The sequence below is a fragment of the Ooceraea biroi genome, chromosome 5, assembly GCF_003672135.1.
Source record: "Ooceraea biroi isolate clonal line C1 chromosome 5, Obir_v5.4, whole genome shotgun sequence".
NCBI lineage: Eukaryota > Metazoa > Arthropoda > Insecta > Hymenoptera > Formicidae > Ooceraea > Ooceraea biroi.
Window position 1 is genome coordinate 5,850,180 of NC_039510.1, and position 25,925 is coordinate 5,876,104.

The 25,925-nt window shown below is 43.2% G+C and overlaps 1 protein-coding gene across 3 annotated transcripts in view; it reads left to right on the forward strand.

Annotated features, from left to right (window-relative positions):
• Window positions 1-285: 285 nt before the first annotated feature.
• LOC113561432 (NK-tumor recognition protein-like) overlaps window positions 286-25,925 on the forward strand; it is a 41,838-nt gene continuing 16,198 nt past the window's right edge. Inside the window, exons 1-2 of one of the 3 annotated variants that reach the window (XR_003406576.1) lie at window positions 286-546; window positions 2,956-3,358. The gene's annotated coding sequence lies outside the window, so the exon portion shown is untranslated. Of the gene's footprint in view, window positions 547-639; window positions 866-2,049; window positions 2,069-2,955; window positions 3,359-25,925 lie in introns of those variants that run through there. The other 2 variants (XR_003406577.1, XR_003406578.1) reach the window with 2 other exon arrangements.

Below are 25,925 nucleotides of genomic sequence, written 5' to 3' on the forward strand. Positions count from 1 at the left end.
TCGTTCAAGTTTTCTCTTCTTTTCAATTTAATATGATTCAATTTCTTCTGCAACCCCAAAATTCCACCCCCATGTGTACTTCTTTCGCCCGTCCCCCTTTCTCGTGTACCATTCGTCGCGGCGGCAGATAAGCGGTATCGCGCGCGCAGGGCAAGCCGCAGCAGGCGGCGTCGGCGCCGGCGACGTTTTCAGGACGGCTAGTAACGTAGTGACACGGAGGACGAGGAGGAGAGCACAGCCGGTGTGGATGAGGTCATCGTATGGTTTTTTAGCCGCCGCCGCGCGCGCCGGCAGTCGCGACGCGGAGCGCCCGAACGCCGGCCGTTGCTGCACGCGTTCCCGCTGCCGCCCGCACGCGAGCGAGAGTGGTGCTCCTGCGAGCGAGCGAGAGAAACAGAAAAATAGAAAGAGAGAAAGAGAGAGAGAGAGAGAGAGAAAGAGAAAAGAGCGAGTCAAGACACATGCGACGACGTGCCACGTGCCACGGCGCCGTGCCCTGTTTCAGCGTGCCCGCGAGTGCACCCGGATCGTCGTCGTCCGGCGCAGGTGGTGAAATCGCCCTCGACGCTCGTTTCTCCTTTTCCGCCGTTTTCTTCTTCCCTCCCGCGCGATCGAGAGTAAGACGAAGAGAAAGAAAGAAAGAAAGAGAGAGAGAGAGTGTATGTGAGAAGATCGCTCCAGGATTCCACGCCGAACCGTGTCCTCGAGTCCTGTGAGGGGAGGTCTCACACGCAGCGACGTTTCGGAGCACTGATCGGCGATCGCTGGCGAACCGCATTTACGTGTGGAAATCGGTCCTCGTCCTGATGTAATGGAAATCTGATTTGTCCCCTGATATTTTCAAGTCAAGTGTATAATTTGCGCGGTGAGGACTTTCTTCGTACGGCGACCTGTTCCGTCTGCGATTCCGTATGATTACTTTTCACAATGCGCAATGCCGTTGCGTGGGGCGTGCACCAGGACGCCGTCACGCATGATAGTCGTATTCGCGTATACCTGCGTGCCGGGAACCGGCAATCAGAACCGGTATAATTTCGGTTGAGTTCACGTTTCCATCGCGGGTACCGAGATACGAAAGTGATCTCTACGTTCGTTCGCAAAACTCTCCGTACGAACGAGAAATGCTTTCGCGTATCTTATCTATATATATATATATAGAATATATTCTCTCGTTTATCTTATCTTACTATATAATATCGGATCCGCCGGTATTGGCGTAGCATCAAGATTCACCTCGTCGAAATCGCGACCGCGTTGTTTACGTCATTTGTGTGTTTTATCGCCGCTCGAATCGCATTACGCAACCCGATAGAGTGAAGCAATGTTATCGTGCGAAAGTTGGTACGCCGATTCGATCCATGAATTATCTTTCGTCGCGTTCGACGCTATCGATGAAATTCAGAATCGTTCTCGTCCGTTCCTGGCACGTTGACGCACTTCCGCGCCTCTCGTGATTACAATAGCGTCGATTTCTTCGAACGCCGCCTCGAGAGAGGAACGGTGGATTGATTTTGTTGAAGCGCCCGTTTCCGCCGTAGTAGAGCGGATTTGAAGTTCGGTCAGCCGCGGTGTTCTTAAACCTGTTTCTGTTCTGTTCTGTGCACTCCCCCTCAGACATCGGATACATCGACGGGTTTTCGAGCCCAACCGACGCACGTCTTCCTGAAAGTCCCTCGCGTTGGATATCTCGTCTTTTTCGCCTTTCAGGATCCTCCCGTTGATCCTTTCACACTCGCGGACGAGTCATCATACGCTTAGCCGCTTTAGATTCGCAAGCGATACCAAAATTTCAATATTTCGCGTGCAAAAGAAGTACTGATAGTGTTATTTTGCAAGCACTTTCAATCTTTTGTTTACTCTGATTTATATTCGTGGTATTTTATCTTGTTTGTCGTGGTGCAATAGTGAGCATTTAATTGATCCGATGGAATCGGAAAAGTGAAAAGTTTAATAAATTTATAAGGAGATACTGATGCAATAATAAAGAGATAAATGGAATTGATGGTTATTTTTAACAAAGTGCTCCGAAACGTCGATAACGATCTGCATTTGCAGATAGATAAATATGGTAAAGTCTTGTATGTACAAAGAACATATTTTTTGACGATTTAAGAATGCTTCTATGCCAATCATAACGCAGTTCAAATTTTAACATTAAATGTACGAGAGTAATTATACTTAGATTATTGAGAAAGAAACGGGCAATCTCAATCTTTTACTCAAGTTATTGATTTAAGTAATTTCTTCTCTTGCATATTAAATTTTAAACTGATTATACCTGAAGGAAGTAACATCATTACGATATAAAAAATTTGAGTATTACGTAATAATGTATTGATCAGTTTCAGATAATTATTACAAAAAGACCTCAATTTAAGAATCATTGTTGATGGAATAATTATCAAATATTAATCCTTCTCCGTTAATAATACACTCATTGCTCTTATTAAAAATTACATGTTTTTCAAAACCTGCAAAACAGTAATAGTAGAATCGTTCGAGAAGAAATACTTAACAATTTTCATTTTACTTACGATAAAACGTGGAACATATATTTTAATAACGCATATTAATTAATACACATTTCTTTGTCTAACTTTCAAAATAATCCCGTTCTTTCGTGAACGTGCAAAAGGAGGCACGCGGTCGGAACAACACGTGTCGGCGCGCGTCGCGATGCGCGTCGCGGCGCGCATGCGCGCGCTCGGCGAATCGCGACGCCGCGTTTCGAATCGCACGTCTCGCGGGACAGAAGCGCGCGTCCTCGCTCAAATGTCGCACGTCGTCCGTTCGCTGACGGAGTCACGGCCGAATAAATCGCGCGAGTCCCGTCGCGTCCATCGGCGAAATCGCTCGACACGTCGCGCGACACGACTCGCTTTCGCTTTCCTACCGGTAATTCGCCATGATGACGATCTAACGTGTAATATTAACGTGGACGTGTCGACATTCCAGTGCGCAGCTAACCAAACCACCGCTCCGCCATTTTTGTCAACCGCGAATGTTCGGCGCGAAATCGCGCGTGAATCTGGCTTCTTGTCGGAGAACCTGGTGAACGAACATCGCGGAACATCGCGTGCCTGCCAGTTACGCGAAATATGACGAAGATCCACGCTCGAACTGTGCGCGGACTCGCGATCGCGGAGTGAAAAGTGTAACTCGTGCTATTCCTCCTGTGTTGTGTGATCCTGTCGATTGGACTCGAGTGAAGTCTTCTTCTACCACGAACTTTTACCGGCTGTGTGTGAATCTACGCGAAGGACCTACTGCGGATTGATCGAGAAGATCATCGTGAGCGGATCAGCTGCGGAGGATGAACGGCGTGCAACGGACTCCAGTCGACGCCTTCGACGCCAAGGTAATTTAAATTTTTCCTCCTTTCTTGGTTAGCGAGGTCAGGTCTGCAAATCGACGCGGATCAGATTTATTTCTCGAATTCCTCGAATAAAAATAAAGCACTTTTTCTTGCGCTCCGCCGCCCGCCTGGTAGTTTCGAGTATATTACCTTTATTGATCGGAATGTGTGTTTTTGTTTACGTGCAATTATATATTTAGCCAACTCGCGCGGGTCTATTTCGATTTGTTGGCGGACGGTTACATTGTTTAAATTATAGCATTCCTGCGAAAATATCGCAGGCTTCTTTTAGCCCGTTATCCTTGAAGCTGATAAATCACCGGACAAAAATAATCAACTTATCGTAAGGTTACGTGGATAGGAACTCCGCGCACGGATTCCAGAGATTCCAACTTATTGCAGCTGCTCGATGATGCAAGGCCGCGTTTTTTTTGTATCCGGAAATATCGTAAGACTGAATGAAGGAAGAAAAGAATGCCTAATCAACATAGATTCTCAAAAAACAATACAGTAATATGACATAAGCAACATTATATAAATATGCAACATACATATGCAAGCTTACACACGTAACACTCATTGTTCTCTCGGAATAAATCAAAATGAATTGAACTAATAATTTAGGGAGACTAATTCAATTAAAATTTATCTGAAAAAAATTGATGCTCGATAGAGAACGCGTGCGAACCGCGAGTCTGAGTCTCGAGTAAGTCGTGCGATTCTTAAATAATCTCTCGTCCAATTATTTATTAATTTCATCTCTGATTTAATACCGATACGCGTCGTCGTATCAATTTACGTCGCAGATTCGCGCGGCAGATCGGAGCGGAACGCAAACACTGATTCGCGCGCTGATGCGCTCTCCGGACTATCGGTACGCGAGGATCCAATCGCGAGGAGTACCGAGCGTACTTTTCCACGGTTCGCGCCGCGCGAATAATCGCACGCTCCCGTCTAATGGATCGAATCGATGTGATTTGAGTTTGCACAAGGCGACACACTCGTGTGTCACACGTGTGCAAACGGCGATCGCGATGACCGTGGCCCGCGCAATCCAGTACCTGCAGCGTCCTTGAACCGGATCGTTTCAGGGGTAATAGGGTTGTCAGCGGTGTCGTTAAGTATCGGGATAAAGATAAAGAAGATTGCACACCTACACGCACACGCACACATGCACGGAAGCACATACGTGAAACGTGCGTTTTTTTTTTGAATGGCCAAGTCACTCACGCTTTCTAATAACCGCGCGTTCTCCACTCTCTATTTTTGTGCGTCTTTAATTTGAGGCAAAAGTTATTTTCGCGGGCACCGTTATCTTTCGTGCAAGACAGGCGAGACACACGAGAGGATAATGTAATATGTATACATCTGAAACGGCGACGAAAATTACATGCTCGCCGGAGAAATCGCTCGCAGCAATTTGCCCCGTTTGATAGTCGGGAGTCGTAATTATTGCAAGTATCTGGAACATGCGAGTACTTTTTCGATAACGTGATGGAACATTACACGCGAGTGTAAGGATCCGTGCGAATCGCATAATACGCAAAGGTATCGTTTTTACACTTTATCGTCCGTGACATAAACGGGGCCCGTTCGCAGTATCGATCGGATATCAGAGACCCTGTACGTAATAATGTATCGTCTTTAAACTGTATCGCATTTACGTATACATACCTGTAGCCATCAGATTTATTATTTAACGACTGTGCTTGTGACTATATCTAGGTGTTTCAATGTTGCATCTTGGCAACGGCAGTTTAACCGTATCGTGAGCTTTAATCGCGTATTGTTTTACTTTCCGTGTTAAAGTGTTCCACATAAACTTTTCTAATCGCGGAAGATTTCGATCAGTTATAAACCGCTTTTGCATTCTGCGTATACCCTGATTATAGGAACGGCATATTAATAATGATAGTGACTTATGTGCAACGAAAAGGATACAAAATAGTGAAATTATGCAAGTAGTATTATGCACTTTCTGATTTCGACCGGTCTCCTTTCGGTGAAATGGCACGACGCTCTTTTCCACCGGCACATCGATCGCACTTAGATTACATCCGCGACCTCGCGTGCCGTTCTTGTAGCTTCATATAGCACGGCAAACAGAACCCGGTTTTCTCGACAACGACGACGACGTATTTACGAAGTTTTTAAATCGCCGGTCTTTGCTGAAATATCATTATCATATCGTTATCGTCGAGTGCCTTTATCTGTCGATTGCACATTACGCACTTGTGACGCGTCGATACTTCGATGCGAAAAAACATAGAAATCATTTCTATATTTAAGCCTGACGTTGAAACAATAATAATTGGTGCATGCGAGTTATTATTGTATGTTATTTGTTTTTTGTCTATTACTCGAGCAGCGTGGCTATCTTTGATGAGTTTCGATTCTTTGACGATTATAACTCTTACACAGATATGATATTTATGCAGTCAAAAGACTGCGAGTCTCTTGAAAAACTGCGACCGATCACTATTTTCAGATTAATCTAATTTAATAGATAATTTAAGAGATGATATTACCGTTCCTTTTGAACTGTGCCATGTCGCTGTATTTGCCGTAAGATGACAGAATGAAATAGACATATTTTCCGTATTTCTCTGTCAAGAAAATAATACAACTGCCAATACAGCAACAAATACGCTGAAGGAGACGGAAGAAGGAGACCTAATTTTACATCCCCTCTGATAGAATCCCCGAAAATGTATTCACCGCCGGCGGAGTTGGCGGCAAGTTAATTCGGCATCGCGCGGGCGAGTCCGAAATCGAGAGGGCACTCCCCGTAAGTCCCGATTGAACGCGAGATCCAGCTGCGTGTAAGAAGGGAAAATCGAACGAGGAGTCAGGTGGAACCGCGCTGGTTTCTCGCCGCAAAATCGAGCCGGGTTCACCCACTTTCCTCCAGTCTGGCCGTCGAGGTGGCCAGACACGTCGATGGGAGCACTGCCGTTCGGTAAATCGCGGGCGTGTGGATGCGTGTGGGTCGGACATAACGTGTAATTAACGTGTCTTAACGCGCGTCGAGGCCGGTGCACCGAGGTAACGCGGTATCTATGGCGAGGGGATCGAAGGCTCCCATTCGAAATCGTCATGCGGCTGATCCTTCGATCGATCACGGCGCAATTAGCAATTCTGAACGCTATCGGGAACGATAATCGATTCCCAGAGCACCGATACAGCCTCGCCGAAATTATCTTCCGAGATTTCGAGAGGAGAAAAGAGAATTTTTACGTCGTTATGTACGAATAATACAATACGATACTTTCGCGTGTCTTGTCTTTCGACATTATTAGTTTTCTTCGGAAATGGATATTTAGAACGCGAGCTTGTAAGTAGGACACCTCGCACGTGTTAAACGTTTGCTTTACTTTTGCTTCACTCGGCGATGCAGGCAGTTCGAATGCGCCGCATTAAAACGCGTGATTTCGAGGCCATGATTTAGCTGCACAAGCAGCGTAACATTATGACTGGTGTACAAAATAAATTATATTATATCACAATTATTACGTTGGGACTTTGTTCTCTGATACGCATATGATATGCTGCGACTTGTATAATATAATAACGTTAATAATAAACCGATGTCAATAATGCAGTCGCGCGGCTCTCGGCTGTGTATCAGATATTACATTTCCTCCTGTATCGGTCGCGCATTGTGCTTTCGCGACGCATCGAATACATTTACCGTACACGAGAAAATTATAAATTCGGAATAAATCTCGGCCAGCGGATTCAGTTATAACGATGACGTCAATCGGTGCGGCGCAAGAGCGCACGGCGACGTCGTAACGTGAAAGATCGTAATGCACGTCGCGGGGCATATTAATCTCAGTCGAATCAAGCGATTGTCAATTGATTGCACGAGGGAAAGCAACACATGAGAGGTGATGGATCTCGAACGTCACGTCCGGATCCACGCACCTTTAACTCCTCCTCGCGTTTCTCGCGCGAGTGACGGTTGCCATTTACGAATTCGCGCCACGACGACGCGCCGCGAATCAATTTCAACATTTTACGCGACCGTGGTCGTCACCGGAACGGTTTCGGTCGAACGACGATAACAACGTGTTCCCACGTGAGATGCTAATTTTCAAGAAACATGTAATTCTGTTTTTTCGGCTCCGCCGCTTCTTTTCACGTGAGTCTTCCACGCGGTTCTGCGATTGTTTGATCTCGCCTAGAAATTTCCCAAGATCGTCCCATATATTGTTTAGATTCTGATCAGAATTCCCAAAATTATACGTAGAATCACGTTCTCGAAACATTATAAACATTATTTCTGTTTGGGATCTTTGTAGATTGATTTTCTATCAGAATCAGAACACGTGATTTATTTAGGAAATTGAACTACATTCCAATTAGATCCAAATCAGATTCTAATCAAGATATTTTCTATGCGGGATCTTGTTGCTAGCACGCGTCATGGAAGTAGAGTGATGGCCAATTGTGGACGTTGAGCGATTTGATCCATCAAGAATGATATTTGATATGATTGCTTGTATACCGATGTGTCATATTCTGTTCGTGATTCTTCCTTTTATAGACATTGTATTTTCTCCCCATAAGAGATCTGATTATATATGTGTGGTGCATTATACGCGTTTATAATGCATTTCTCCGTGAATACAAAGTACTTTTCAAGTTCATGTCAATCAAAACTATCTCTTAGGTAGCTACGAATAAAAGCATCATCTAACAACATCTGTGCAAGTTTCATAATATAAAAAAGGTAAACGGAGAAATTAATTTCGAAACAAATGCAAACATAAAACAGAATCGAAAACGCGGCGGGAATACAAAGTTTGAAAACTGTAACTCCGCTATACAATGTATTAAAATCTCAACTTGTACGTTTTCTTAAGAAGGACAAGAACGTAATTGGAATCTACTATCGTATCACGAGCACATATGCAGTCGTTTAAATGGTATCTGCGACACGTTGTCGTTGCCTGCAGCTGATCGCGGAACGTAAATCTTGCTGGTCGGATCTTGCCGTCGTCCCCGATGCGCACGAGCGGGACTAAACAAGACAGGTTTATTGTCCTCGGCATTTTTTGGCCTTCTTTAGAGACGGCGACGGCCGCATGAGCGACATCGTCGGTCCAACCCAGTTTCACTGGTGCGTACGTGTCGATCGCGCACAAGTCGCCCTGCCTATAAGGGGCTATCCAGTTTCCCCGTTATGGGATAGCGCTAATTGGAGAGGGACCTTTTTTTCCCTTCGCGAGAGCACGAGTCGATTCGCGCGATTCATTAGCATTCCTCGCGCGGCTCTTCGACGCCGGCTCTCGCGTCGCTGAGCGATACTCGATCGAGGCGTTTCTGCACCACCTGCGATGCGAGTAATTCGGTGAAAAGCGAACGCGACTAATTACACACGTGTATCCGTCGTATCGCGCATTATCTTCTTTCTATAGAAGGAGACGCGACGAGAAGAGATGTGTAAATATTCTTGTGCACTTTTTTCTACTTTGTTCTCTCATGTTTCTGCACAGATTTCTACTTTTTAACTTTTAATTCTAATAAATTCTTGATTTCGAAGTAACATTTTGCGTCACGTGTCACTATTGTTACTCTACGCAAGGTGTTTTCCGCCTCGTTAAGGCGGTCGATTGTAATTAATTGCGAGAGGGTAACGAGCATGTGACGGCTTCGACGGATTTGTCCTGTTTCGTAATCGTCCTCGATCGTTCCTCCCCTGCGAATTCCGCGACGTCGTCAGTTTTAATTAAATTCATATCGTGCATTCTTTTGTCGATATTTTCTTTGATATTTGGTAATAATGAATTCGTCAGTTTTCTTGAAGCTTTGAAAATTGCGATGCCTGGGAATATATTAGTATCTATGTTTACCTTACTAATCAGGTTTTAAGAATAGTCGCATTGTCGCCATTTTTTAATCTTTAGTCATTTTCATGTCTATCTATTAAATTCATCAATAATTATCCATATTTTTTAAATGTTATTCTTTGACGTTTATACTTGACAGTATTTATCGATCGGTGTTATAATAGTATCACATCAATTCCCTTTATATTGAATTACTGTGCAGAGTTTTATTTTGCCGGTTAACAAATCGTTGTTCTTTAAATGGCCTCATCTCGCGTTATCAAGGTGCAACTAGATTAGCCGAAGCCGCGAGAGAGCCGTCCTTATCTGAGCCCCGAGTGAAAGCAACGAGTGAAACCCACTCGCGCATACAGGCCCTTTTTTAAAAGTATCAGTGACTTTTCGGTTTCGTATTACCGCGCGTCGCACTTTCACGCGCGCGTCGCCGCGACGCGAGCGAGCGAGCCGTCATCGTCGATCAACCGGACCGTAAATCCCATCGTTGCTTTCGAACGAACTTTAGAACGAGAGTTGTAGTAGACGATTAAACTTAATGACGTGATACAGTATCGCTTCGCGATCGATACAATGTACGATCGCGAAGCCGGTCTGCAATTAGATCGTGTAACGGGAGCAAAGACACCAAGTAAAGGATAGATGTTGCGCTTTTTCGCTATTCCGAGCACACTTTTCTATTGCCTTGCATTGCTCTTCTTTCTTGCTATTTTTAAAAATATTATTCACCTTTTAAAATGAAAAAACTATAGTTAAGATAAAAAATTAATTTATTAATGTATTAATCAAAGTTATTAATTTCTCGAGTGAAATAATAGGAAATGCGAAACGTTTTAATGATGTTTTAATGATACTTGTAATATTCCAACTACTTGATTAATGTTAACGAATATATCAGTGTCAGTTTTGAGAGGCGTGGTAGTGGCATGAATAAAACAGATATTCTTTATTTGGCAAGAAAGTACTCCATCTCTCTCTTTCTTGCGAAACTTCCAAAGCTTATAAAGTTTTCGAGTCGCAAATCATATGTCATTGAGACGCGCTGTAAATGCCACTGTAATTAGATCAATTACTATCGTTTACTCGAACCGACTTAACACGCAAGCGGCACGTGAAACGACATTTTCTCGCGTTTCTACGTGAAGAAATGCCTGATAATCGGTATTTCCTGTACTCTGATTGTAGCAACGCAGCCTATTACACTGCACACGAGATTTTATAAATCTTTACAAAAGAGAACTCGTATTTCCACACTGTCATTAATAAAACAAATTTATGTATTATACCAGAACAAATATATTATTGCCGATACATTAACAACATATTACTGAATTGTGATCACATATTACTGTATTTTATTCGCGTTTACTAATATTCTATTCTTTTACGAAGGGAAGGAGATTTCCCTAAATCTTTCCTTGAATTTGTTATTTAATTTCATATAAGTAAATCTTTCTCTTATTTTTTCCCACGAAAGCATCGAAATCTCGTTAGCTTCAGCGCGCGGCGAATGCCTCTCCAATTTTTTCTACTCTCGCGCGTTAATTCGCAGTGGCCGATCGCGATTGATCGCGTTACGCGATGCGTCTGGAAAAGAAATTGAGCGCACTCGGTTGGAGCATGATACGATGTATCGCGCGACGAACTTCCGCGGCAATATATGACCTCGTAATAATCGCAGGGGGAAAAGTGGGGTAATCCGTGCCACGCCGCGTGCATTTTTGCCATTCTTTTCGCCGACGCGACACCTCCGTAGGTTGTATGTTGTACGCTTGCCGATTAATATGCTGCATTCATGATTTCATCGTCGATCTGTCAGGATAATCGACAGCTAGTGATCTTTACATTATACAGGCTTCACGGTGCAAGACCGCGCAAAGTGCTGTGCATTACGTCACGGTAGCTCAGGGTTTCTTATGTAAATGAGCGCAAGTGGCTTTTCTTCACGCTTCACTGATGATCCTTTTTCCACTTTAGGAGAAACGCGGGATCAGCGATTACCTTGTCATGAGAAGAAAACGTCACACTCGCGCTGGGAAACCAGTTTTTCATAAACAACCGGGTAGACGGTTAGACGCCAATTATTATCGGTACTTAGTGCGCGCTTGCGGTTTTCGCTCCGAGCGCGTGGTAGCGCCGCTATTTTTTACGTCATTTGTCGTTACGCGTCGTTTGTCATGCGAATGCACGTACACATTTGCACATTGGGAGCGACCGTATCTTAAATAGCACGAAATATTTTATTCGTGTTGTGAATTCGCTCGTGTTTATGCCTAGATTGTAATAAAAAAATTGCGTTACTGCATGTGAACGTGCTTACAAAACTGCTTAGTAGATATTTAGATAGAAAAACATGATTCTAGAGAGAGTATAAAAAATAGTGAAATAAAGTACTACTAATAATACAACTAAACAATTTATTGCAAATGCATATTTATTGCATCGAAATTGATTTACTGAGCTCATCGCTCTGGAATGATGTGGCTATTTTACCATACATTGACATTTAACAATGGATCTCATAACATGAATCTCTATTTGCATTTTTTAATTCCTCATTATTATCTTTTGTGTCATAAGTTTTCTATTTTAAGAAGAAAATGTTCAATTTTTTATCTTAAAAAGATATATAAAATAATTTTTTTTAATATGTATGAATACCATTATAATTTTCTTATACGTTTTACTGCGAGATATGCTTTTTAATTAATTACAATAATTTTGTTCGGTAGAATTAACCGGTAGTTCGTTCATGCGAGGTACTACTTTGCTGCCTTTTCTGACCGATTTCTCAAACGAGTTTGCGACATTAGGCAATTAGGGAAACTCGCTGCTTTTCTAAACGCGTCGCCATAATCGAACAGAGATCTCGCGTCGCCGGCAGCGACCCGTGTAACACGCACTTGCACGAATGCCATCGAGTTTGCCCTGGCGTCGCGCGGTAAATGCCGGTGATAAATCAGTATATTTTCACGCAAAAAGGTCGCGGCGAGCACCGTGATCCGTCGTATCCCGCGTGTTGCACCACTGTCTGACCTGCTATTTTCTCGCTGGTATAGATCGCGATCGGCGGCCGCCGAAGCTCGCGGCGCTCGCCGATACGTAACGCTAACAAACAGGAAACGGGGAGCGACAGTTCCACCTAACGTGAGATTTATCCTCGCGCGAAGGCCACGCCTGGCCTCCATGCTCAGCCTCGAACTTTTCGCGAATAACGACGCTCGAACATTCTCGGATCCGGCGAGGAAACGCACGCCGATCGATAGGTCTCTCGATATTCGCGTCCCCGTGATGCATCGTCGCGATGCATCGTCACGATGCACCATTGCCGTCATCGTCTTATCGAGCAGTTTCCTGGATTTTTCGTGTTTTTTGACGACACGAGGCTATTCCGCAAGAACGATGAAATGCAAAACTGCTACCGCATCGCGAAACGCGGCTAGCCAAGATCGCGTGACTAACGGCAGTTTGTAAGTCCTGCGGGACTTACGCGAGGCTCCCGAGGGACGCTTACCTAATGCCACCGAGAGAGTCACTGTAATTAAGGTGGCAGGCAGTTCAACCGCGCGATTACGAGTTTCATAACGGAAGCGGGACGAGCGTACGTACAGAGCGAGAATACGACACGCCATATCAAAATAGGGAAGCCCGACGCCGCTCGACGTGATACTAATGTCAGGAATCATTACGTACGCACGCTAGGGAGCGAATTATTCCATCTGGTTTCAAACGGTCCGTCTATCTCGATTATGCAACTTGCCGTTCGTCAAACACAAAATTGACGCGGCAGTTCATGATCCCCAGCGATCAGATTCGCGATATTTTGCAAGTGAGCGAGCGCGTCAAAACACGCAACGGCTAACGCAGTCGCGTTAACGAAGTCAAGAGGCAAATGTGTTTGATAGAATATTTCACGAAAATCCCGCAGGGATCGTTTGCTAAAGCGGATTTACTAGTTTTTGCCGTTCTTCTTTCCTCTTTTTTTCTTTTTTACGCTCGGCCGTTCAATTATAATCTCATAGACTTTCGCTGATCGCGCCGAGATTACCCTGACACAACGACCGGCCGACGAGGAGATAATAACTCGCGATTTACATGGACCATGTAAGCGGAGTAAAGTGCGCGAACGCGATGTGAGTCATGCTCCGTGATTAAACGGCGTTGCGACCCCGATGATTCCGATCATCGCGGTCGTGAACCGTGCGAACTTTCCTCTCGGACTTTGGGTCCATATCGTTGGCGCCTTTCTGCGGAATGAAGCGGATGCGTATCGCTAGTCGCGCGAAATGGAGGGAAAACGCGGAAGCGGATGGAAGAAGCACGAGAAGTACGCGAGCGTATTTATGAGACGATTAAGACTGGTTCGACGGCGCTAGATTAACGTTGAAATGGATGATTGTCCGATGTTGGCGATTGTCCGATTCGTTTATAATTTCATGGTTCACCGCGTGCACCTTCGCCCAGATTTCGCCGTTTCTCGAGCTGGCCGATTCTCGATACGCGAAATCATTTGCGCGCAACCTTTCCGCAAATAAACGTTTGACCATTAACAGTATTTTCAGTATCGTATCGATTTTCATTCAGGCCACGGGCGCTCTATTTGTCACAGTTTCTCTGTTTATTGCGGTCCTCTAATTGAACGATTATTCTACATTTAATATTTCATTATTTCATTCTTTTATTCATTAATATTTACATCGACTCGTGGCAGTTTGTTCATGCGAAAAAAGCGATTACTCTTTGATCAATTTGACGTGGACTGTGCTGGAAATTTTAAATGGCAATTTAATTATCAAAATATTCATGGAACAATATTAACATGTTGTTACCAAACGATGCGATTTTCCTGAACAATTCCATGAAAAGTTTCAATCTCACGAAGAATTTATAACTACAGTTAAATTTATTATTTTTATATATGCTTGCGGCAATCCGGTAAGGACCTTAAATTTGCTCGTGCATTACGACTATTAGAATAATTAGATTTGAACTTTCGGAACGGGATGCCAACTACGGAAAGGCGAGCCTACACTCCGCCGTATCGGCCTGGACGTAGATATAATCGACCGCACCTTTCAGCTCTTATCTAGGCTGCACCCTTCGTGATCACCCAACCCTTCTCTACGCCTGATTCGTGGCCCTGAAAGTAGACGTGGTCTCGTGTAGGAACTGTCCCGCAGGGGAGATCGGGTTTCTTTGCTAAGGACTGGGGTAGAAATTAGAAATAACTGTATCCTTGAGGATCGCTGCTCGATAAACACTGCGTTCGATAAACGAGGCGAAAAATTACGTGCAATGCGATGGAACGGAAAATATTATCTTTTTATTTTATGTAGGTTTAGGCTTGAAGCTTCACATCTATTATTTACTTTTTCAAAATTCGTTTTATATCATTATCGAAATTAATCATATCGAATTTAGTACTAAGAAACGAAAAAAATTCAATTCGCATATTTATTCGCAATTTATGCTCTGAAACGTGTATTTAACATCTTGTTTTTGCGCGGCTCACTGTGCTACACGACTCTATGCTATATCATCTTCCGTAGATACGTGACGAAAAGATAAATTGTAAAACATGAACTTAAAATTGAGAATTAAAAGATAACAACTTAAAGCTAACGAATTAAAAACTAACGAAATTTGCAGCTGAGAACAGGGGAATTATAAAGTATTATAGATACATACACAGAGATATTTTACACGTAGATTTCAAATTATAAAATACATTTTGAAATAAAAACACAGAAATAAATGAATGGCACAGTATTGCACTGCGGTCAGCGAAATGCCGTCAACTCACGTTTAGCGTTTAGAATTTGAGATTGAAGACTCGGAGCACGCGTCCCACGGACGCTAGTCGCTACGGAGGAAGATCCTCTTTCCCGGCATTACCAAGACAGCTTGATAAGTTTAACCTACGCGTACATTGTTCCAAGTCTGGAGTGAAGCAAGAGAGGAGTTTGTCTTCTTATCTGCTGCTACTCGCGTGACACTCGGAGCAACAACGTTTTACATTCTCGACGTAATAAAGATCGACGGTTTATCAATTACAACATTTCTTAATAATGAATCGTGCGCGATGAAACATATCTCTCTTTTTATTTTTCGACGAGTTCCGGATTTTATATTGTTTAAATCAATGAAAGAGAAGTAAGAACATGTCGAAAAATGTAGATCAAAATAATTTTGCGGACATTTTACCAATAAAATATATTTGGAGCATCATTTGACTGTCCGATTATTCGATTATGATATCACAACGACGCGCCTGATCGCGCGGCCAGCTTTTCTTTTTCTTAGCAATCAAGAGAACGTGACACCGTCCCGCGTTAAAGTTAACTCGCGTTAGCGCGAACGCCTCTCGTGCATTACTCACGTTATATCGCGTTTAATTACAGCTGCGCTGTTTGCCGGAAACGACCGCTGTGGTAACAACTGGTTATCTATCTTCATGCGTCTCGTTTTGAGACATGGGAGAACGCGCCGGGCTTAATTTCGGCTTGACCAAGCACCGTGAAATTCTCGCGAATTCGCCCATTGTCCGGATACATTTCGAGAACTCTTTCTCGTGTACAAAGCAGCGATCTGATATCGAGGCGAGCAGTAATTTTAGATAAACGAAGCGTTTTCGGCTTTCAGATACAATATATCTCAAATTTTTTTTCACAAAAAATATGTAGGAATCTTCTCTCTCTCTCTCTCTCTCTCTCTTTTTCTCTCTCTGCAAATGAAAGAATCTTTTTAGAAAATCGAAAGGAGTGAATAATTAATTGTCAAATAATTAAAGAAAATTTGAGAATTGGTCGTCAAGCAAGGCGATTGAATTTCCGGTTACGGTATATGAGAAATATGAAGAGGTTTGGCAGCGACATTCACAAATCGCAAGGGAACGTTGCTTTATTGAATTATTTTACGACAGGCATGACCGTGGTTCTTCGGTTGCGTTAGGGTCACGTCGTTTAACATAATAAAGGTCAATTGCCCCGTGGGCAAAGCACGTTGACCGTCATTGCATAATTTACGAATTATGACTCTCCGCGCGTCTATCCTCTCCCGCGCTCGCTGCCCCTGAATATATTTCCGTTGAGCGTCGTAGCTTAAAAGTTAATCTCTCGTGCGTTGTTTCCGTTGCAATAAATCTAGTAAACCCGCAATTTACGGTGAAACGCGTATTCGATATCTCACTTTTACGTAATCTGCTGCTACGCGACTCTGTGCTATGTCATTTTCGCCGCAAACGCGTTCCAAAAAGATGTACATATTCTCTCCTTTTCTCAGCAAGTGAGTATCTTGATGGAACGAACGCTAAATGGGAATGACATTTAAAAATTAGATGCGAGGAATAGATATATAATGCATACATTAGTAAAATAGTAGAAAAAATAAATGATGATGTTGCATAACAAGAAAATAAAGATTAATATCAAAGGCATCAAACGTCTCACCAAAAGTATTAAATTAATTCTTCTGTGTAGAAAAGAGTAGTTTTATTTTTTATTATCTTGATGTCTGAAAAGTATTCATGTTGTTAATGCGATATTTAGGCGGCGTATGTAGAAGTGAACCGATGCGGCATTACAGCATCAGGATTTCTCGCAATTACTTGCGCCGTGTTTATTACGAGGAACCGTAATCTCGCGAGGTTTGTGGAATCCCGCGCGCTTAATGGCGTAAATGGGAAAACGAGAGGCGATCTCGTGCGCCGCTGAAACCGCATGATATTCGCTTAAACTCCGCTTAACGGGCTCGTCCTTCTAAAACTTTACGCTACGCGTAATCCCGCGTAATGCGCCTAATGCCTTCTGATAACCGCAAAGCACTCTGATTAACCCAACCCGATGACTCCATCTGCAAAGATGAATCTTTACTTGTACAATTTTAATTAACTCCGCGCGTAGAAACATTCTAAAAATAGGTGCTGATGCAGTTTCCACTTGCTGAAACGCGAATGAATTATCTCCGGAGTGCAGTAGTCCCATGTAATTTACATGTGCAAATTAATTCGGTGTTTCTTTTTAACAAAAATCAATCAATCTTAAGTTTTGTTACAAATTTTGATTGATCACTCCGCTGTGTACTATGAAGTTTTGTAAACATTGACGAGAGAGTGTCTCGAAACCGCAATATTTAATAAATCCCAGATAGTTATTATGAACCGGCGAAACTAAAGAGGCAGCGAATTAATTCGCATACCTGATGCATTATGCATTGAAAACGTGTGAACGTGTGAAACCGCACATTCGAATTTATGATCGCGGTTTTATATTAATACCATCACAATAACCAACGATTTTCCAAATCAATGATCTTCCAAATAAAAATAAATCCAGATGAACTCATTGTGATATATCTGGTAATTTTTCTTTTCATAATTTAATAACTTTTGTTATGCCAAAACCGAACTTCGCCAATTCAATCCTCGGAGTATAAATCTGACCGATTATCGGTTTCATCAACTACCGAGAATATCGATCGTTTCTCGACCTCTTCTCGTCTCGTCACCTCGTATACACGATAGATTGTCGCATACTTAATTAAAACTCGCGTGTCTAAATATAGCAGCCGAGCGGCACCGGCATTCCGATCGTGGACATTGGTCGGCTGGATGCGTTTATGCGTTCCTGCAAACCTAACGTCTTCGTGCGTCCACCTGCGAATGGACCTCGAGGATCCATCGATCGAGAAATCTATCGAAAGCTCAATTAATGAATTTAACATAATTTGGAGGGATAATTGCGTTCGGAAATAACCGCCGATTTCTTAAACTCGTACTTTAAATTTATTATTTAAATTGACGGAAGACTGCTTGTGCTAGACATGAAATAGGAGAAACCGCGTATCATTTATATTCTCTCTGCTAGAAATCTGAGAAAATGATTAATTAATTCATCTCAAACGCGGAAAAAGAGATTGTCGTCAACGGTCGAGTATCATGTAACTCTGAAAAGGCGCGTTTCTATTAGTATCAGACGAGACGTGAGCTTGTGGCAAGACTTGATAACGATATCGCGCGATCGCCTCTTCGTGAACGCGCTCCGCGAGCATTCGGCCTTCGGTCGCACGTACGGATTCGATGCAATACTCGTTTTGGACGCATTCTGACACGTAACGGGGAACGATTTGACAGCGAGTGCATGCACGAGGTGGACCGAAGTAGCAAAGCGAGAGTAGCTATCGGTACGCGTGACACAATCGTTCGGGAATGCCAGTGTCGGAGGATCCTTAGGTCCTCGCGATTCTCGTCTGTATCGCGTCGAAGACTCCGAAGCTGGCCAATTTGCCAAAAGCTTTGATCGTATTAAATTGATTGATTAATTTAGGTAATCGCTCTTTCTCCAAGTAAAATAAAATTCGATAATTAGCAGATCGAATCGAATGGTGAAATGTCATTTTGTGTGTTGCAAGACTGGTTCTGTGAAGAATAATCTTATAAGAATTAAATTACACGTTGGTCTCAGTAAATTAAGAAACAAGAGCAAATCACACGATTCCTCGTAGTTAATCTTCGTAATACGGTCAAGTCAATCGTAGTCGGTGTCCTCTTTATGGTGTACATTGCATCGGCTGGATACCAACTCGAGCGACTGTGCGAATGCGCGCGCGACATGAAGTCCCTCAGTCGCTATCGTATCGATAGCAATTATACTCCCACGCGAGATCGAGGATTTTTCTCCGGCATCAAAAGTCTTGGTCAAATCGAATCTATTCACGTGAAATCGAGATGAAACATCCATGAAATTGCATTACTCTCTTCTTCCTTCGCTATCGCAATTTTTCTCTCGCGTTTCGTTTGAAGGCCGATTTTCGATGCGGCGAGCCATAAACGGCACGGGACCGTGGCTCTCTTTTTCTCACGAAGTGTGAAAAAAATCGGCTAGGCATTCGCGGAGGCCACGAAGAAATCGATCGACCGATCAACTGGTTAGCGGTAAAAAAGGAACACGACTTAGGCCCAATTTCACCAACTATCTTGTAATCGGCGTTTAGCTAAACTTCGTTCTGTGTAAGCGAAGATTCTAATCGTGATTATGGTCGAGCGGATTTCACCGGTTTCACAGTAGCACAATTAATTCTAGTTTATTAAATCGAAGTTTAGGTGCAAAAGAACACCGGCAACATCGCAAATATGTGGATCTAGATGGCAATGACCATTTGACAGTAGACCATAATAACCTTTTACAATTTGTCAGCAATTTGTTCAGTAATAAGCCTTACTGAAAGATGTCAACTATTAGTAACAAGACTATTAGTAACCTCATCACAAAATCTGTGTCGTCTGTGGAAATGATCTTCTCTGTCTCGTATCCACCTTGGTCAACGAACAACAAATTCATCCTCATCATCACTATTCTCAAAAACTAATACATATCCTCTTAGCATTATTATTTCTTGTCGGTTTGATATAATGTTGGGAGTTTCCAGATGAATTTTGATGTTCGCAGTCGTAATCGCGGTTTAAATTCGTTAACTGACCAAAATCGGTCAGTTAGTTTTTAAACGTCGATTATTCCTAAACTCGATTAGTTTCTCTTGGTGAAATCCAATATCGAGGGTTAAAAACGTAATCGAAGTTTAATTTCAATTAATCGCGTTTTACGTTGTTGGTGAAATCGGGCCTTAACAGGTGAAGTCACAGATGACAGATAAAATCGATGTAACGCGAGCACCGAACGAATCATCAATACCGCAACGCAAAAGTGCTAATGCACTAAACTTGGTTCGACTTTTCTCGCATCGGCGATCGAAACGGTCGTCACAGCGGCGTTAATGAATTCTTCCTCGCTAATGATTCGATCCCTAAGAATCCGAGTTGGGTAACTTGATAAGCCCGTTGCATTAGCGGCGGGTGTTGCATTGGCAGCAAGCGGATGAGACAGTGATTAAAACGCGCAGGGGGAGCGGGCAGGAGGACGGAGGAAACGGATCATCGGGAGTGGAGAGACTGGAGATTGATGCGGAGTGCTTGGCGACTCGCCATTCGGGATGAGATCTGTCTATCCCTCGGAAACACGAAAAGCCGCAACGAAAAATCGCAATCGCATTGCAGAGAAACGCGGACCTTATCGTGCCGGCGAGTTCTAATCTCGATCGCGTGGTTCAAGGATGGGCCCGTTAAATGACGCCACGCGAATTTATAGCGTTCACTTGTAGTTTGTTTATTGCGACGTGACACCACGTGTTTTCCTCTTGCGGCGCTGAGAATCCGCGCTCTTTCCGATCGTTAATTCTTCTTGAACTATTGCGCTCGAAAAATGGCTGCGAATAAATGTGAAGCATTAATTGTTACTGTTTTTTTGCATCATTCTGTTAAATACTTTGGGAGCGTACATATTATTATAACTTTAAAACGTATTTTAGTTTTCTCTATTATGTCCTCTTTCATCCGTAAAATAACGCTAAATGAATTCGCGTATGTAAGCTACATTTATATAAAGAATAAAATCTTGTAAATAAGAGAGAGAGAGAGAATATAATTATATTCGTGAGAAAATTGCGTGGTTTAATTGATTCAGTGTCTACATTAAAGGCCGTCATGTGTCAGACGTACGATTGAAATAAAGGTCAGACTGGACGAAGCTGCAAATTATTCGTCGGGTCGGACCACAAGAAGCCGACAAAATGATGTCACTTCCGCGCGAGTGACATCATTACGCCTCGGCTCAATGTCAATGTTTGTCTTCGCATCGATGATGGCTGCCCACCGGAGAGTTCGTCCTTTCTCGATTTGCAGCTGTCACGAGTCGCAAGATTATGATAATCAGGAACTTCCGGTTATATTTGCGTATTCCCCGGAGAAGCACTACAGAATAATGCGGGTGTTAGGTCACAAGTGAAGCGGAGCGCAAAATGAAAAATTCCGAAATTCGAACAAACAAACGAACGACCATTTCGTTTATTGCATAATGGCGATACGTTCAAGTAATTTACATTTTTCATGGTAAATGCAGAAAATATCTCCTCTAAATAAAGATGCAAGGAAGTGATCGAATATTTCGGTACCGCGCGATTATTTTCCAATTTGCGTCCGTGCTTTCATACCAATCAGTTGATTTCGGTTTATCGACCACTGACGAGCGTCCCGATTCTCTTATCGGTTTAATAACTTTTTAAAGCACCGGCGCGCACAACTCACCACGATTAATCTCTATTGAGTACCGCGCGTACGCGCGACTGCGACTCAAGTGAACATTATGCACGATTCAGGTCGTCATCGGATTTCGATATTACGGGATATTATGATCCAGTTCCAAGTGTCTTTTTGAGCATTCGCGAATACAATGTTACTGTTATGTTCTGGCACACGACGGCTTTTAAAAGTATGATAAGACGAGACCAATCATGATAACTTGCCCTTTGCAAAAGTGTTGAAACGGAGAATTAAAGGAATAAAAATAAAAGAATATAAAATGTACTTTTATTTCTTTTAATGAACAAATATGCGTTACATTCAGCTTAAAATGTTTAGTTTGCAGATGCGATTGTACTTTGTCACTAAAATTATCATTCGCGTCCATGTATGTCTTAAATGTACGACATACTTTAATATCTCATATAGAAGTACTATGTATATTTATAAAATTTTTTGGTCGGATTATTGCATCTTCTGATCTGCAGAGCACTGTAATGCCGGCTTCGGATAACGCTAGGCCTCGCGCTAAGATTCTCGCAGTCGCTTTGCGATGTCGCGATGAGATTAAAGCGCGGGATGTACGAATCTGCGGGAGAATAATTCCTAAAAATATTCCTAATAAAAATTCCGGCATAATCTATCCGCCGAAAAATCCGATTTGTAACGCGCTGAATTTTTATGGACCAATCCGAGATAAGAAGATTAGCTTTACTAGTTCCTACATTCCTGAATCATTTAATTTAGATGCAATAAAACGAGATTGACGATCGCGATTAGTTCGTGATGTACGGCTCGTCGATTTAAAAGTGAGAGATATAAAGTTTTAATAAAAACTCTCGGTTCCTCTCATCTAAAGGCGATAAGGCTGAACTCTCGAACGCGCGCCAAGCTACGATCATTTTCGAGAACACGCGATAATACGTCCGTCTCTAATAGATACGTACCATTACCGGGTTTCTCGGACAGCCGCCAAGTTTTTCGCTTTACAAGCGACGTAACGGCACCGCGCTAGCAAAAAGCAGTTGCCGGTTACACGGAAGCAGGTGCCGTACTTTTGCCCAACGAGAATTGCAGTCGTTACAAAAGCGAGATATGAATTCAATATTATTCCCTCGCTTTTTATGGTGCCGGACGACGAGACATCACGACATGACGTGGCGTCTCCGTGAATCGTCATATATCACCGCAGTCCATCTTAATTGACATCTCGGATAAACATCTCGAGTGGACTATCAGGACCCAGTAATCTCGATCCTGGAACCTCGAGAAAGCTATTTTCCACGAACGATAATCCTATAAGCGAAGATCATTCGATTGCGTCGCGAACTGTACAGTTAAACGTTTCGCTTGCGTTTGCAATCTAAGGCCTCGTGGATAAATCTCCAGGAGCGTTTTGGAAGAACATAGCCAAACGTTCTCCAGCTTGATATCGATAAAGTATCAGATATAAGACAGACTCTGGAGAACCGTGGTTGTCGAATCGCGCCGGAACGCTCGAGTGGAGTCCACCGACCGTTCTCCAATGGAACGGGAACGCGCGAAGTGAGTCATCGCCGTATTATACCAGCAGGCAGAGCAGGGGGCTCGAGGGGGAGACAGGGTACGCAATTGTGACACGCACCGCTAAATGCTTATAACGGGTCGGCCGCGGTAAATCCAATTAGAGCATTTCTTTCGCGCGGCGCTGAACGGATCCGCGTTATCCGGATCCGTCGCGCTTCTTCGAGGATGATAAGCGCAAACGTGACGACACGAAGGCGAGAAAACGAGAACGATCCGTCATCGGGCTTCGTCCGGTTTCGCCGGGACGTCCTGGAGAACGATTGACTTGTAAATCGAGGTAACCGCGACCAGCGTGGATCATCGTGAACACGCTCGAGCCGCCCTCCTCACGCGTCGAGATACTTCTCGTTGCCTCCGCAGCGCAGGCGACGAGAGAGCGAGGAGTTGAAGAGAGAAGGCGGCCTTCCGATGCGCCGATATTTTTCTGTGTTACACGTGGGTGTCGCGTCGAGCGATGTAGATGAATGTAAGTGTGCCGCACAAGCGGTAAATGAATGTGGGTACTGTGAACGTCGCGTTGCGCGACGATGTGTGAAGAACGACGGCTTTTAAGGAAAAGCGAGCACTGCAACCTGGTCAATTGGGTTGCTGCGCTCGATTCGTGCGATTAGTAGCAATTTCAAGCGTTATTGTGAATTGCTTCATCAGAAATTTAGATTAATAGGCAAGATCCGTGAGAGATGATGAGGTCGATCTTTCTTTAACGGAAAAGCTTATTATTATTTTCATTTTTCTTTTCTCTCGAAACTGTTTAGATCTCAAGAGTGTAATGTAAAAGAAATAACATGAAATGTTTGTCTAACGTTCCACAGAAATTAAATGTTCTAAACATTCCATTTGATAATTAATATCGATTAATTGAAAAAAATCAAGATATGATTCATAAATCGCCAAGTGTCCGCGAAACATCGGTGTTGTCGTTGCGTTTCTTCGCGTGGAATATCGGTCACGACTAGGCGGAGTGGAAATCGGCACGCGTCCATTAACTTCTCCACCAGGTGATTAGCTAGGGAAGGTACGGTCCCATCGGTGTGAATGATGTCTTAAAGCTAACCGTTGCAACGCGCGTGTGGTAGCGCCCTTGAATCCTCAGGGTATGTGGGCAATGTCTGTCTTACGAACGACTATGTACGTCTACGTCTACTTGTGGATCGTGCTCTCGTTTTCATCCGCCTCCTCGCAGAGAAACAAGTCCAAAGACGAGCTTCCAGCGATGCTCGTGTCTCCGTATCGGCTCGATCGGTTTGCTTCGCTCTTCCGCGAATGGCGATTGGATCGAAGATAACGATTGTGTGCGAAGGATTCTTGGACTCGATTCGTTTCCGTTCTTATTTGTTCATTAACGATCAATGTTTCATTCTCGAGCAACTCTTGTAATCTTGTGTTTACTAGTTTTAGGATTTTTAGAATACTATGTCAATTAAAATGATTGATGCAGCAATGTAAAATAATCTAAGTTGTTTAAGAAACATAGGGATGGAATTTATAAAAGAATTTGATAATATAATTATGACTTTTAATAGGAAAACGTTTTACCCCTCTGTTAGATCATAGATTGCTGCGATTTATGATCAGCAGATCTTCGGTCGATTGTACAAGACATACCTATTATCATCTTCTAATCGAATCGAATTACAGCTTATCATCCATTTATAAATTACTCCATCCATAAATTAAACGATTCTGATAAGCAAGAGAATGATTCATAATTCGAAGCGATCAAGGCTGCAGCTCGTGTGTGCCTCCAAGCAAAAATAAAAACGTAGATTGGATCTGTGTCGACTCCGACTAATGGATTTCTTCGAAATTGAGAGAGAGCCGTTCTCTAGCATCAGAATAGTTAAAGTGCCAGCCGATTCGATCCGAGGTCTACCCTCGATCTTGCCATTTCGGGCGAAAAGGCCGATACGTTCGTAAGGGGACCCCGTTCACTGGCTCTGGTCGTAGCAGTCGACGTGCAAAAACGCGGGGGCGTCCTGACAGGACCTTGTCGCGGCCCACACACAGGGACGTATCCGGAGGCTTCACGAAAACCGATCCTGAACGAAGAGATCTCTGCTGCGATCATCGTCGAACATGAAGAACTTGTTCGCTGACTTCGAGCGTTCGCTCAAAGTTGAGAATCTTTCCTCTCGCAGATCTTTATTCGGCCTCGTGTCATCTATATTCTTCGTACCGCCGATTTATACTTAAATTCTGTTTTCAAAAAACGAAACTGATATCTGATATGAAAGTTTTAACAATGAATTACCAGTTTGAAATAGAATCTTGTTTTCTCGATATGACGTCTAATGATTTGAATTTTTTACATTAGATACAATATTTAGCGTGCAATAATCGGATCGCTCGAGCGAGTAAAGTGATCTATTTTTTGCTCTCTCTATCTTCCTCTCTCTCTCTCTCTCTCTCTCTCTCTCTCTCTCTCGCTGCTTTCGATACCACTAGTAGTACTTCTATCGCACCTCCACGTCGCGGAACGAAGTGACTTAGCCAGCTATGAAGTTCTTATCTGATATACGGCTCAGGCTATCTGAACAGGTAACCGTGATACGCTCCGGATACAATTTATTTTGCACGTTGCATTCTTCGCAAAGTGAGCGCGCGACACTTTTTTCACTATTTTACTTTCTAGACGTTGGTGGTTATCTTACGCTAATTCTCCGCACTCCGATGGTTTCTCAAACGGTTTTGCGATGTGAAAACTTGCAGCCGCGTTGTTGGTGCAGCGACGATCTCTATCACTCTAGAACGATACTTGTTTATAGCCTTTGCTTCCAGCGCTTAAAAATACAATGCGCGAGATATGAAACGTACAATGTGCCACGTACGAAACACGTTCTTAACGAGTATGAGAAAATTTATTACTGTACATTCATCACATAATAACGTATTCAATGTTATTCTAATAATCATTTAACGCGTAACGGTGTAACAGCTGGCTATAATTATGACTGTCAAATAGTTAACGTCCGCTACATAAGCGATCAGAGTATTTCGCGTGGGAGTCGGTGCAGAATTATTCTCC